Raw genomic sequence first — 14827 nt, 5'->3', positions numbered from 1 at the left:
ATCGTGGATCGTTTTACTTTAAAGCGCGAAAATTCCCCAGATTTTCTATGCATGAATGCAATGCACACATCTGTTTCCTCTATTTTTGTAACCCCAATACCTGGGATATTACATCTATCTCCAATCTTTCCTTGTTCGGCTTCTTCTCTGCCTTGTTCTCCACGTAATCTTCTGCCGCACTGCCCTAGTGGCCCATCTCGCCATCGGGTTCCTTCATGGGCCTCCGGTTGGACCGTGCAGGGTAGAGCAATACTGGTTACCCGAAGGGTAATGCCCACATCAGCCGCCCTAGCCCGCCTCTAGCCGCGCCGCCGCCACCAGAGCACCCGCCGCATCGAGCCGCACGCCGTACGCCGCTTCCTCGACCTCGGAGACGACCACCGCGCCACCGACATCCACGTCTGCACGCCGCCGCCGCCGCCAACTCCCCATCTCCGGCCGGTCAGAGGTCAGCTCCCTCTCCCCTTTTCTTTCCGCCGTCGGATCTGCATCTGGCGGCTCAGATTAGATCCAAAACCCGAACCGGTATCAGCGAGTCAGAGCGCGCCGCGTGGCAGTCCTAGTCAGCGCCCCGGTCAGAGTAGTCAAACGCGTGTTTAAATTCGAAATTCAAATCTCAGATTTCGGGCATAACTTGTAAATTCAATATAAAATCATTCACTGGGCCAAATTTTACAAACTTTATAGTTTTGGAAAGCTTACACTATGTACTACACGTTTATGTAATAATATGACATAGGTACTGTGATAGATCTCGTGTTAAAATTCAAATAGAGAAATTGACTATAATACACTATAAAAATTGTATAAAATAATCTACTGACTCAAATTTTATGATTTTGTACGTTCTGGAATCCTCAGAATATGTACTACAACATGGAATAGGAATTGTACAACTTTGATACGTGCACAAACTTGCTTTAGTAAAATCTATTCAAATCAGTAATTAGAGGATAATTCAAATTCTATAAATCGTTTTCGAATAATTCCAATTGCCCTACTCTTGTGTTACTGTAGCATATCCAAGGAGGTCAAATTCATATTTTTACAACACATAGTGCTTGCAGTAGCTAATTAATAAGGTTGTATATGTCAATTAGATACTCGATAAATGGTTTTTCTAAATCAAATTAAATGTCCAGAATACTCTATTAACATTGCACATATCAGAGAACACATAATGCAACACTTACGCACTACCTCTCTTGTGAAATTAAATTGTTGCATAGCATGCATGCATACATGTCTATGATTGTACATATCGAATGTTTGTTTATGTTTGTTGTGCTTGTTTGAATAGATTGTGGAGGAGATCAAGGCTATTCTTGTGATTGCTGTAATTGTGCGGGATGCTTTGATCAAGGCAAAGTGACACTCAATTACCTACCTATTTTATTAAGCATTAGTGTTTTATAAATTAGTATGCATGGTAGGAATTTGTTTTTGAAAGTTATGCTATGCTTATCAATCCTAGTAGTGTGTAGCCACCATGAACCCTTGCTAGGATTCCTAGTATGCCTAGCAATAACAAAATGCTACTGCTGTTTTGGTTACTTCGGATTGTGAGTATTGGAAATTAAAATTAACAACCCCAAATGAAACACCTGGGTGGATTGGTTGATTGGTGGGCGACTACTCAGGGCCACTAGGTGGTTGTCGTCGCCTGAGGGTACGCATAAGTTGAGTGGCTACTCAGGGCCACATTGTGGTTGTCGTCGCCTGAGGGTGCACTTGCGGTTGGCCACTCGGGATTAAAGAGATTAATATGTCGTCCATGTTTTAGATAGCTTCCAGTGCAGCCTTATGGTATTATGGGCTCTGCCAGGATTAAGTAAGTTGTGAGGTCCAACTTGTCGGCTAGACAGCGGGTGGAGGCGATGGCCAAGGGAACGAGTCTAGCTAGTATGGTTGAAACCTTCTTCTGAAAGATCTTGTCTCATTCTTCTCTTGGGAAGGGTGGGTCGTAAGGTGAAAGTGCACAACCTCTCGAGAGTAAACCTAAGATCTTAGCCGTGTCGCCGGTTACGGACAATTTGAGCTTTCTAGGCAGGGAATGTACAAAAGAATCTCATCACCTTTTCTGAATAAGTTAAAATTTGAGTAGCAACTGTCGGATAGTACATGGGAGATGTAACCATGATACTGTCTATGACATCATTATGAGTTTGTAAAATATTTTGTCTTGAAATAAATGTAGGATAAAATTGGCTTTATGCAAATCTGCCTAAACTCCACTTGCCAAATATCATGTAGATAGTCATGCCCAAAACTGCCACCATATAAGTGTCATTTGCCAGTACATCATCGTACTGACCTCCATTCGTGGGGCTGCATATTCAAACGTGCAGGTTCGTCTGAAGAGGAATACTAGGTAGGATCTCGAGTCTACATTCCAACATGTCTGCCTGTGGCGCATGAAGATGATGGAGGCTCATTGAAGTTATTTTCCGTTGTGTTTGCTTTGAACATTTATTTTTGAGCTAGTCTATTTGACTATGAAATTTGTAAGACATCATTTTGTCTCCTGAGGATCTACGTTCTAGTAAATTTGATACTATTGCTATGATTATTGCATTTGAAATGTGTGTGCTATCAGTGATCCCGGGAATAGCACTATACACAGGTATCTTGCCTTTGTTTAAAAGGTAGGGTGCTACAGTTTTCTTCTACTGCAAGCCAAAACGAGAAGAGGAGAAACCCCCTCAGTACCGCCTCCTCCTCGCCGTCAATCCGCCGATTCCGGCCGCCCCGCGCCAAACCAAGGACACCCCCAGAACCGCCTCGTCGTCCTCGTTCCGCCGGTGCCCTTAATCTAATCGGGGGAGCCTAGAATCGTCCCCAACATCACCGTTCCCCCGCCACGGCCACCGCACGCCGGCGAGGATTCTGTCGCCGTCCGTGCTTCCCCTTCCACTCCGACTGTTTTCGCGCGTTCCTGGAACGCCTCTCTTCCTCCTAGACCACTCCTTCTTCTCCTCCCCTTCCTGGTTTCGTCTCGCCAACAATGACCTTCGCGTTTGCCTGCAGGTGCTCATCATAGGCCTAACTCCGGTGACCCCTTCGACTCCACCTACCACCATCGGGTTCGCTGCGCCACGGTGCACCTCCTTCGGCCGCTAGCACGTCCCGAAGCGCCCCTCTCCGGCGAGTTCGTGCTCGATCCGACGCTTCGCCGTCACGGACACCAACTTCTCCTTTGCCTCCGGCCGCCTCTTCCCTGTTGCTTCCCGTCATCCCCAAGCTAGCCGCCTCGCCGTCGAGTCCCCGAGGGTGAGCCTCCCTTTCCCCCTCTCTTCCCCACGCAGCGCCGCCCCCGGTTGGTCGCCGTCGTCGTTTCCTTCCGCCAGACATCTCTGACCTCTCCCTGCCTTCCGTTTCATCAGAGAAGGAAAGGAGCAACATCACAAGGTTGCCACGTCAGCGCCATAGCAGCGTCCCAGTCAGCGTGCTGGTCCCACCCGTCATTCTCTCTGGCTAGAAAGGCTCGCGGTGAGAAACCCTTCTCAGATCTAGATCTGTTTGTATTGCACAAAACCCCCTACAAGTGTTGTTAACTATCCCACCATCCTTCACAGCATCTCCCGGTGCCCAGTCAGCATCCCCGGGTCCCGCCGTCAGCCACTGTGGCTAGCTAGCCCCTTGGTGAGAAAAGCCTCCACGTTTTCCTGTTTTTCTGAAAATTGCATATATGTGTCAAATCTTGCGAAATTCATATCTTTCAAACCGTTCATCGAAATGCAAAGTGTTATATATGAAAATTGATCAGAAAAACATAAGGAACATGAATATGCCATCCATTCATCTGTTTGCATCTCGCATCATGTCGTGCCGTGATAGTTTGTGCATCTCACCTCACATATATGCGGAGTATTTCGGAACACCGACGTGGTTTTCCCCGCTCCGTTTAATATTGAAGTAGCGCACCCCTGCCATGTTTTGCCATGCTAATCAACACTTAAACTTATCGGTAGAAATGCAACTCCAATCTAAATTGTTTGTCTAGGGTTCCGACTTTGATTAATATGGATAAGTTGTATCGCATCATCGTTGCCATGTCATGCATATTATCTTGATCATGCCGATTCTTATTCCGTAGTAGTAAGATTGCATACGTTGTGTGTTCCAGCATTTGCTTCTTCCCGGATAGGATCTTGAAGTGGTGTTGTGAGATACGACAAGTTCTTCTGCAGCTTTTCACAGGCGAGCCCTCCCTCTTCACCTATTTTATATTTTGCTCTCCCTCTCACTGCTATCCTTATGTTGCGATTCTCTATCGAGTCACGTGTCCTATTCCACTTGTTTACCATAATAATCCTATATGTATCATTCCTTACCCATAGCCGTTGCTTCATGTTTGAGCCTTGCGAGTCGTAGGCGTGTTTAGGTTTTGTTGTTTATCTCGATCTGTTATCGGGATATGTTGGGTTGTTGGGAGGTTATCACATGCTATATTAGTTGATGGAGATAATCACACTTTACATTATTGTTAAAAAACTAAAATTGTAAGCAGAGGCATCTGTGAGCCCCTTTGCGAAAGCATCGGAACTTTGACTCGCTAATGTCCCCTAGGACCCGAGTTCTTGTTATCTGTTCCGAGATTGAGCGCTCTACCCGTACGTGGGGACGATTATCGGGACCCCCTCACCCATTACCTTTTCTCAAGTTAGTTGAAAAGGGGGCCACAACCTTGGTTTTATTTGCCTATGCCATGTATGCCATGCTTTACTTAATGTTGCCTTCGGGTGTTTACTTCATGTTGCCTTCGGGTGTTTATATTCTGTACTGAACCCTGCGGGACGTTTAGCGAAGCGTGTGGTTCGCACGCCTAGCCTCCGTCGCAAACCCTGAGTCCGCTTCGGAGTACGGCCGGACTTCGTCACGGGTAGCTTAGTCGGGTGCCCCCCCCTAGACTTTCATGTTGAACTGGGAATGGTCTTGTTGTGAGACATCGCATGTCGTAAGCGGGTCGAGCATGCGTATGGTTACATTTGGGCAACCCCTGCAGGGTGTTCATCTTATCGATAAGCCGTGCCCGCGGTTATGGACGACTTGGAATTGTATGGCTTGATCATAGAACAACTTACACGTTATAATTGTTGTTAATAATCTGATAATAACTTGCGTAGTAATATAGCATTACTACAACCGATACCTAATAAAACTTGTCCACCGTTGAGTTTCTTTTACATTGCTTGTTCGCCTTGTTGAAGGGGATATGTGTAATCGGCTGGGTTATGTTTGTGTAGTATTTTATCTGTTATCTTATGTGCTCTCTTATCTTCTCTGAGTAGACGGATGTTGTAGCGTGTCTCTATTGGTTATAGTTTTGCTGCCGCTAAACCTACCATATATCCCCCGGTGATATATTCGCCTGGTGAGCATAGCCATTTCTAGTCTCGCTAAGTACGTGCCGGAGTTCATTCCTTGGTACATACCCTCGCCTTTTCTCTTTCTCTTTTGTTTCCTCCTCTTGTCGGCAACCGATGGCCCGACTTTGACAGGTACGAGATGACGACGTAAGAAAGGTTACCCTTCCGGCTTGGCCTGGGCAGGGTTATGGACGTCACTGGTTATCTTCAGGACTCTTAGTCCAATTCGTATCTTGTCCGTACTCGGACGTATTTGATCTTCTGTATGATTGGATATTTGTATTGTATATTTTTATCTTGACTCGTTGGAGTTGTTGTTGTAATATATGTTTCTTGTGGGCTCTATTGTAATCCTGTTGTAATGTTACCGCTCGTGTTAATTCCTCTGGCATCACGTGTGTGATTCGTCGCGCACGTCGTTGCTGCTTGCGTGAGGCAGCTCCTTGTGACGGTAAAGCACACGTCCATTGGGAACCCCAAGAGGAAGGTATGATGAGTACAGCAGCGAGTTTTCCCTCAGTAAGAAACCAAGGTTTATCGAACCGGTAGGAGATGAAGGCCACGTGAAGGTTGTTGGTGAAGGAGTGTAGTGCGGCGCAACACCAGTGATTCTGGCGCCAACGTGGAACCTGCACAACACAATCAAACTACTTTGTCCCAACTTAACAGTGAGGTTTTCAATCTCACCGGCTTGCTGAAAACAAAGGATTAAACGTATGGTGTGGAGAATTATGTTTGCTTGCAGAAAACAACAGAGAACAATGATTGCAGTAGGTTGTATTTCAGATGTAAAGAATGGACCGGGGTCCATGATACGTCTCAAACGTATCTATAATTTCTTATGTTCCATGCTACTTTTATGACAATACCTACATGTTTTGTTCATACTTTATGTCATATTTGTGCGTTTTCCGGAACTAACCTATTGACGAGATGCCGAAGGGCCAGTTGCTGTTTTCTGATGTTTTTGGTTTCAGAAATCCTAGTAAGGAAATATTCTCGGAATCGGACGAAATCAACGCCCAGCATCTTAGAATTCAACGAAGCTTCCAGAACACCCGAGAGCAACCAGAGGGGGGCCACAGGGCCACAAGACGCCAGGCTGGCGCGGCCAGAGGGAGGGCCGCGCCCCCCTATTGTGTCACCGCCTCGTCAGCCTTCCGACTCCGCCTCTTCGCCTATTTAAAGGTCCCTGACCTAAATCTTCGATACGAAAAAGCCACGGTACGAGAAACCTTCCGCAGCCGCCGCCATCGCGAAGCCAAGATCCGGGGGACAGGAGTCTCCGTTCCCGCACGCCGCCGGGACGGGGAAGTGCCCCCGGAAGGCTTCTCCATCGACACCACCGCCATCTTCATCAACGCCGCTGTCTCCCATGAGGAGGGAGTAGTTCTCCCTCGAGGCTAAGGGCTGTACCGGTAGCTATGTGGTTAATCTCTCTCCTATGTACTTCAATACAATGATCTCATGAGCTGCCTTACATGATTGAGATTCATATGAGCTTTGTATCACTATTAGTCTATGTGCTACTCTTGTGATGTTATTAAAGTAGTCTATTCCTCCTTCACGGTGTAATGGTGACAGTGTGTGCATCGTGTAGTTCTTGGCGTAGGCTATGATCATAATCTCATGTAGGTTATGGAGTTAATTATTACTATGATAGTATTGATGTGATTCATTCCCCCTTCATAGTGTAAAGGTGACAGTGTGTATGCTATGTTAGTACTCGATTTAAATTGCAAAGATCTATTATGCTCTAAAGGTTACTTAAATATGAATGCCGAATGTTGTGGAGCTTGTTAACTCCGGCATTGAGGAGCTCTTGTAGCCCTACACAACGAATGGTGTTCATTATCAAACAAGAGTATATGTAGCACAAAGGAAGAGAACTTATTTATTTATGTGATCAATGTTGAGAGTGTCCACTAGTGAAAGTATGATCCCTAGGCCTTGTTTCCAAATACCGCAATCATCGCTTGTTTACTCGTTTTACCGCATCTTTACTTCCTCGCAATATTACTACCATCAATCGCACGCCAAAGCAACCACTTTTCTGGCGCCGTTACTACTCGCTCATATTCATTCATACCACTTGTATTTCACTATCTCTTCGTCGAACTAGTGCACCTATACATCCGACAAGTGTATTAGGTGTGTTGGGGACACAAGAGACTTCTTGTATCGTGATTGCAGGGTTGCTTGAGAGGAATATCTTTGACCTCTTCCTCCCCGAGTTCGATAAACCTTGGGTGATCCACTTAAGGGAAACTTGCTGCTGTTCAACAAACCTCTCGCTCTTGGAGGCCCAACACTTTCTACAAGAATAGAAGCACCCGTAGACATCAAGCACTTTTCTGGCGCCGTTGCCGGGGAGGAAAGGTAAAAGGCACTCATACTCCGTTCCCAGGTAACTAAGTACTTTTCTGTTGCCGTTGTGAGTGCTCGAAGCTATTTCCTTTAGATCCTGCAATTGCATCTTTTTGTTTCTTGTTTACACTAGTTAGGCTTAATGGAAAACAACAACAAAATGAGAGATCTTTATGAACTTTATCTTAAATTAGGACATGATGTGTTTGAAGAGAGAATTAAAAAACCCATGGAACTTTATATGCATGCTAATGGGAATGTTATCAGTATGAATGCTTTGAACACTATTGTTGCTAATGCTATGGAAAATTCTAAGCTTGGGGAGGTCGGTTTTGATGAAAATGATCTCTTTAGCCCTCCGGGTATTGAGGAGAAAGTTTATGTTGATTATGATATGCCTCCCATATATGATGATTATAATGATAGTGGTCTTCTGGTGCCGCCTACTATGGAGGATAAAGTTTATTATGATGATGAGAATAATAATGATAGCTACTTTGTTGAATTTGCTCCCACTACAACTAATAAAATTGATTATGCTTATGTGGAGAGTAATGATACTTTTATGCATGTGAATAAGAATGCTTTATGTGATACATATATTGTTGAGTTTGTTCATGATGCCTCTGAAAGTTATTATGAGAGAGGAAAATATGGTTGTAGAAATTTTCATGTTACTAAAACACCTCTCTATATGCTGAAATTTTTGAAGTTACACTGGTTTTATCTTTCTATGCTTGTTGCATTATGCTTCATGAATTTGTTTATTTACAAGATTCCTTTTCATATGAAGTGGGTTAGACTTAAAATTGTTTATTATTTGCTTCTTGATGCTCTCTTTTACTTCAACTCCTATTTCTTGCGAGTGCATCATTGAAATTACTGAGCCCATCTTAATGGCTATAAAGAAAGCACTTCTTGGGAGATAACCCATGTTTTTATTTTGCTACAGTACTTTTGTTTTATATTTGTGTCTTGGAAGTTGTTACTGTAGCAACCTCTCCTCATCTTTATTTTATTGCATTGTTGTGCCAAGTAAAGTCTTTGATAGTAGGGTTGATACTAGATTTGGATTACTGCGCAAAAACAGATTTCTGTCTGTCACGAATTTGGGAAGGGTTCTCTGTAGGTAACTCAGAAAAATCTGTCAATTTACGTGCGTGATCCTCAGATATGTACGCAACTTTCATTCAATTTGAGCATTTTCATCTGAGCAAGTCCAGTGCCTCTAAAAAATTCGTCTTTACGGACTGTTCTGTTTTGACAGATTCTGCCTTTTATTTCGCATTGCCTCTTTTGCTGTGTTTGATGGATTTCTTTGTTCCATTGACTTCCAGTAGCTTTGTGCAATGTCCAGAAGTGTTAAGAATGATTGTGTCACCTCTGAACATGTGAAATTTTTGATTATGCACTAACCCTCTAATGAGTTTGTTTTAAGTTTGGTGTGGAGGAAGTTTTCAAGGGTCAAGAGAGGAGGATGATATACTATGATCAAGAAGAGTGAAGAGTCTAAGCTTGGGGATGCCCCCGTGGTTCATCTCTGCATATTTCAAGAAGACTCAAGCGTCTAAGCTTGGGGATGCCCAAGGCATCCCCTTCTTCATCGACAACTTATCAGGTTTCTTCTCTTGAAACTATATTTTTATTCGGTCACATCTTATGTACTTTACTTGGAGCGTCTGTTTGTTTTTATTTTTGTTTATGTTTGAATAAATTCATGCTTGTGTGGGAGAGAGACACGCTCCGCTGGTTCGTATGAACACATGTGTTCTTAGCTTTTAATGTTCATGACGAAGGTTGAAAACCGCTTCGTTAATTGCTATATGGTTGGAAACTGAAAATGCTTTATGTGGTAATTGGTATAATGTCTTGAATAATGTGATACTTGGCAATTGTTGTGCTCATATAGATCATGTTTAAGCTCTTGCATCATGTACCTTGCACCTATTAATGAAGAACTACATAGAGCTTGTTAAAATTTGGTCTGCATGATTGTTCTCTAGAGTCTAGATTTTTTCTGGTTAAGGTGTTTGAACAATAAGGAAGACGATGTAAAGTCTTATAATGCTTACAATATTTTCATATTTGAGTCTTTCTGCACCATTTTATACTTGAGTTTGCTTCAAACAACCTTGCTAGCCTAGCCTTGTATTGAGAGGAATTCTTCTCGTGCATCCAAATCCTTGAGCCAAAAACTACGCCATTTGTGTCCACCATACCTACCTACCACATGGTATTTCTCTGCCATTCCAAGCAAATACTTCATGTGCTACCTTTAAACAATTCAAAAGCTATTATCTCTTATTTGTGTCAATGTTTTATAGCTCATGAGGAAGTATGTGGTGTTTTATCTTTCAATATTGTCATTTACTTTTGACAGACTTTCACAATGGACTAGTGGCCTCATCCGCTTATCCAATAATTTTGCAAAAAGAGCTGGCAATGGGGTTCCCAGCCCCAATTAATTAACTTGCATTAATAATTCTCTTCACATGTTTTGCTCTGATTCATCAGTAAGCAACTTAATTTTGCAAATAGACACTCCTCCATGGTATGTGATTGTTGGAAGGCACCCGAGGATTCGGTTAGCCATGGCTTGAGAAAGCAAAGGTTGGGAGGAGTGTCATCTAAAAAATAAAAAATATAAACTAAACTAAAGTACATGTGTAAACAAAAGAGAAGAGGGATGATCTACCTTGCTGGTAGAGATAACGTCCTTCATGGGAGCCGCTCTTGAAAGTCTGGTTGATAAGGTAGTTAGAGTACCCATTACCATTCGTTGACAACAACAAACACCTCTCAAAACTTTACTTTTATACTCTCTATATGATTTCAAAACTTAAAAAGCTCTAGCACATGATTTAATCCCTGCTTCCCTCTGCGAAGGGCCTTTCTTTTACTTTATTGTTGAGTCAGTTTACCTATTCCTTCTATCTTAGAAGCAAACACTTGTGTCAACTTTGCATTGATTCTTACATGTTTAACTATTGCACTTGTTATATTGCTTTATGTTGACAACTATCCATGAGATATACATGTTACAAGTTGAAAGCAATTGCTGAAACTTAATCATCCTTTGTGTTGCTTCAATGCCTTTTACTTTGAATCTATTGCTTTATGAGTTAACTCTTATGCAAGACTTATTGATGCTTGTCTTGAAAGTATTATTCATGAAAAGTCTTTGCTATATGATTCAATTGTTTACTCATTGTCTTTACCATTGCTTCGAATCGCTGCATTCATCTCATATGCTTTACAATAGTATTGATCAAGATTATGATAGCATGTCACTTCAGAAATTATCCTTGTTATCGTTTACCTACTCGAGGGCGAGTAGGAACTAAGCTTGGGGATGCTTGATACGTCTCAAACGTATCTATAATTCCTTATGTTCCATGCTACTTTTATGACAATACCTACATGTTTTGTTCATACTTTATGTCATATTTATGCGTTTTCCGGAACTAACCTATTGACGAGATGCCGAAGGGCCAGTTGCTGTTTTCTGCTGTTTTTGGTTTCAGAAATCCTAGTAAGGAAATATTCTCGGAATCGGACGAAATCAACGCCCAGCATCTTAGAATTCAACGAAGCTTCCAGAACACCCAAGAGCAACCAGAGGGGGGCCACAGGGCCACCAGACGCCAGGCTGGCGCGGCCAGAGGGGGGCCGCGCCCCCCTATTGTGTCACCGCCTCGTCAGCCTTCCGACTCCGCCTCTTCGCCTATTTAAAGGTCCCTGACCTAAATCTTCGATACGAAAAAGCCACGGTACGAGAAACCTTCCGGAGCCGCCGCCATCGCGAAGCCAAGATCCGGGGACAGAGTCTCCGTTCCGGCACGCCGCCGGGACGGGGAAGTGCCCCGGAAGGCTTCTCCATCGACACCACCGCCATCTTCATCAACGCTGTTGTCTCCCATGAGGAGGGAGTAGTTCTCCCTCGAGGCTAAGGGCTGTACCGGTAGCTATGTGGTTAATCTCTCTCCTATGTGCTTCAATACAATGATCTCATGAGCTGCCTTACATGATTGAGATTCATATGAGTTTTGTATCACTATTAGTCTATGTGCTACTCTTGTGATGTTATTAAAGTAGTCTATTCCTCCTTCACGGTGTAATGGTGACAAGTGTGTGCATCGTGTAGTACTTGGCGTAGGTTATGATCATAATCTCTTGTAGGTTATGGAGTTAATTATTACTATGATAGTATTGATGTGATTTATTCCCCCTTCATAGTGTAAAGGTGACAGTGTGTATGCTATGTTAGTACTCGGTTTAAATTGCAAAGATCTATTATGCTCTAAAGGTTACTTAAATATGAATGCCGAATGTTGTGGAGCTTGTTAACTCCGGCATTGAGGAGCTCTTGTAGCCCTACACAACGAATGGTGTTCATTATCAAACAAGAGTATATGTAGCACAAAGGAAGAGAACTTATTTATTTATGTGATCAATGTTGAGAGTGTCCACTAGTGAAAGTATGATCCCTATGCCTTGTTTCCAAATACTGCAATCATCGCTTGTTTACTGTTTTACTGCATCTTTACTTCCTGCAATATTACTACCATCAACTGCAAGCCAGCAAGCACTTTTCCGGCGCCGTTACTACTGCTCATATTCATTCATACCACTTGTATTTCACTATCTCTTCGCCGAACTAGTGCACCTATACATCTGACAAGTGTATTAGGTGTGTTGGGGACACAAGAGACTTCTTGTATCGTGATTGCAGGGTTGCTTGAGAGGAATATCTTTGACCTCTTCCTCCTTGAGTTCGATAAACCTTGGGTGATCCACTTAAGGGAAACTTGCTGCTGTTCTACAAACCTCTGCTCTTGGAGGCCCAACACTGTCTACAAGAATAGAAGCACCCATAGACATCAGTCCACAGTTCACTAGTGGTGTCTCTCCAATAAGATAAATAGCATGTTGGGTGAACAAATTACAGTTGGGGAATTGACAAATAGAGATGCATATACATATCATGATGACTACTATGAGATTTACTTAGGGCATTACGACAAAGAACATAGACTGCCATCCAGCATACATCTATGCCTAAAAAGTCCACCTTCGGGTTAGCATCCGCACCCCTTCCAGTATTAAGTTGCAAACAACAGACAATTGCATTAAGTACTGTGCGTAATGTAAACAATAGTACAAATATCCTTAGACAAAGCATTGATGTTTTATCCCTAGTGGCAACAACACATCCACAACCTTAGGGGTTGTTGTCACTCCCCCAGATTCAATGGAGACATAAACCCACTATCTAGTATAAATACTCCCTCTTGGAGTCACAAGTATCAACTTGGCCAGAGCCTCTACTAGCAACGGAGAGCATGCAAGAACATAAATAACACATATATGATAGATCAATAATCAACTTGACATAGTATTCCATATTCATCGGATCCCAACAAACACAACATGTAGCATTACAAATAGATGATCCTGATCATGATAGGCAGCTCACAAGATCTAAACATGATAGCACAAGAGGAGAAGACAACCATCTATCTACTGCTATGGACCCGTAGTCCAAGGATGAACTACTTACGCATCAGTCCGGATGCGGGCATGGTGATGTAGAGCCCTCCGGTGATGATTCCCCTCTCCGGCAGGGTGCCGGAGGCGATCTTCAGAACCCCCGAGATGGGGTTGACGGCGGCGGCGTCTCAGTAACTTTTCTCGTATCGTGGCTCTCGGTACTAGGGTTTTCGCGACAGAGAGAATAAATAGGCGAAGGGGCAGAGTCGGGGGACGCCCGAGGGGCCCACCCCATAAGGCGGCGCGGCCGAGGGTGGGGCCGCGCCCCCTATGGTGTGGCCGCCTCGCGTCCCCTCTTCGTCTCCTCTTCGGTGTTCTGGAAGGCTCCGTGGAAAATAGGACTGTGGGCTTTTGTTTCGTCCAATTCCGAGAATATTTCCTGTGTAGGATTTCTGAAACCAAAAACAGCAGAAAACAGGAACTGGCACTTCGGCATCTTGTTCATAGGTTAGTCTCGGAAAATGCATAAAAACATTATAAAGTATGACTAAAACATGTTGGTATTGTCATAAAACTAGCATGGAACATAAGAAATTATAGATACGTTGGAGACGTATCAAGCATCCCTAAGCTTAGTTCCTACTCGCCCTCGAGTAGGTAAAAGATAAAAACAATAATTTCTGAAGTGACATGCTACCAACACAATCTTGATCAATACTATTGTAAAGCATATGAGATGAATGAAGTGATTCAAAGCAATGGTATATAGTTTGCTAACAAAAAGATAATGACTAAACAACTGAATCATATAGCAAAAACTTTTCATGAATAGTACTTTCAAGACAAGTATCAAAAATACTTGCATAAGAGTTAACTCATAAAGCAATAGATTCTTAATAAGAAGTTTTGAAGCAACACAAAGGAAGATTTAAGTTTCAGCAATTGCTTTCAACTTCAACATGTATATCTCATGGATAATTGTCAACACAAAGTAATATAATAAGTGCAATAAGTAAACATGTAAGAATCAATGCACACAGTTGACATAAGTGTTTGCTTCTAAGATAGAAAGAAGTAGGTAACTGACTCAACATAAAGTAAAAGAAAGGCCCTTTGCAGAGGGAAGCAGGGATTACTCATGTGCTAGAGCTTTTTATTTTGAAAACATGGAAACAATTTTGTCAACGGTAGTAATAATTCATATGTGTTATGCATAAAACCTCCTATAAGTTGCAAGCCTCATGCATCGAATACCAATAGTGCCCGCACCTTGTCCTAATTAGCTCGGACTTCCATGGATTATAATTGCATTACATATGTTTCAACCAAGTGTCACAAAGGGGTACTTCTATGCCACCTGTACAAAGGTCCAAGGAGATAAATCACATTTGATTTCTCGATTTTGATAGATCTCAACTTAAGGACATCCATACCGGGAAAACATAGAAAACAGATAATGGACTCCTCTTTTTAATGCTTTAAGCATTCAACAACAAATAATATTCTCATAAGAGATTCCGAGGATTAATGTCCAAGCTGAAACTTCCACCATGATACATGGCTTTGGTTGGCGGCCCAATGTACTTCTCTAACAATATGCA

This window comes from Lolium rigidum, chromosome 6, assembly GCF_022539505.1.
Source record: "Lolium rigidum isolate FL_2022 chromosome 6, APGP_CSIRO_Lrig_0.1, whole genome shotgun sequence".
Taxonomy (NCBI): domain Eukaryota; kingdom Viridiplantae; phylum Streptophyta; class Magnoliopsida; order Poales; family Poaceae; genus Lolium; species Lolium rigidum.
The sequence above is the reverse complement of the archived record's forward strand: the minus strand, read 5'-3'. Positions refer to the sequence as shown.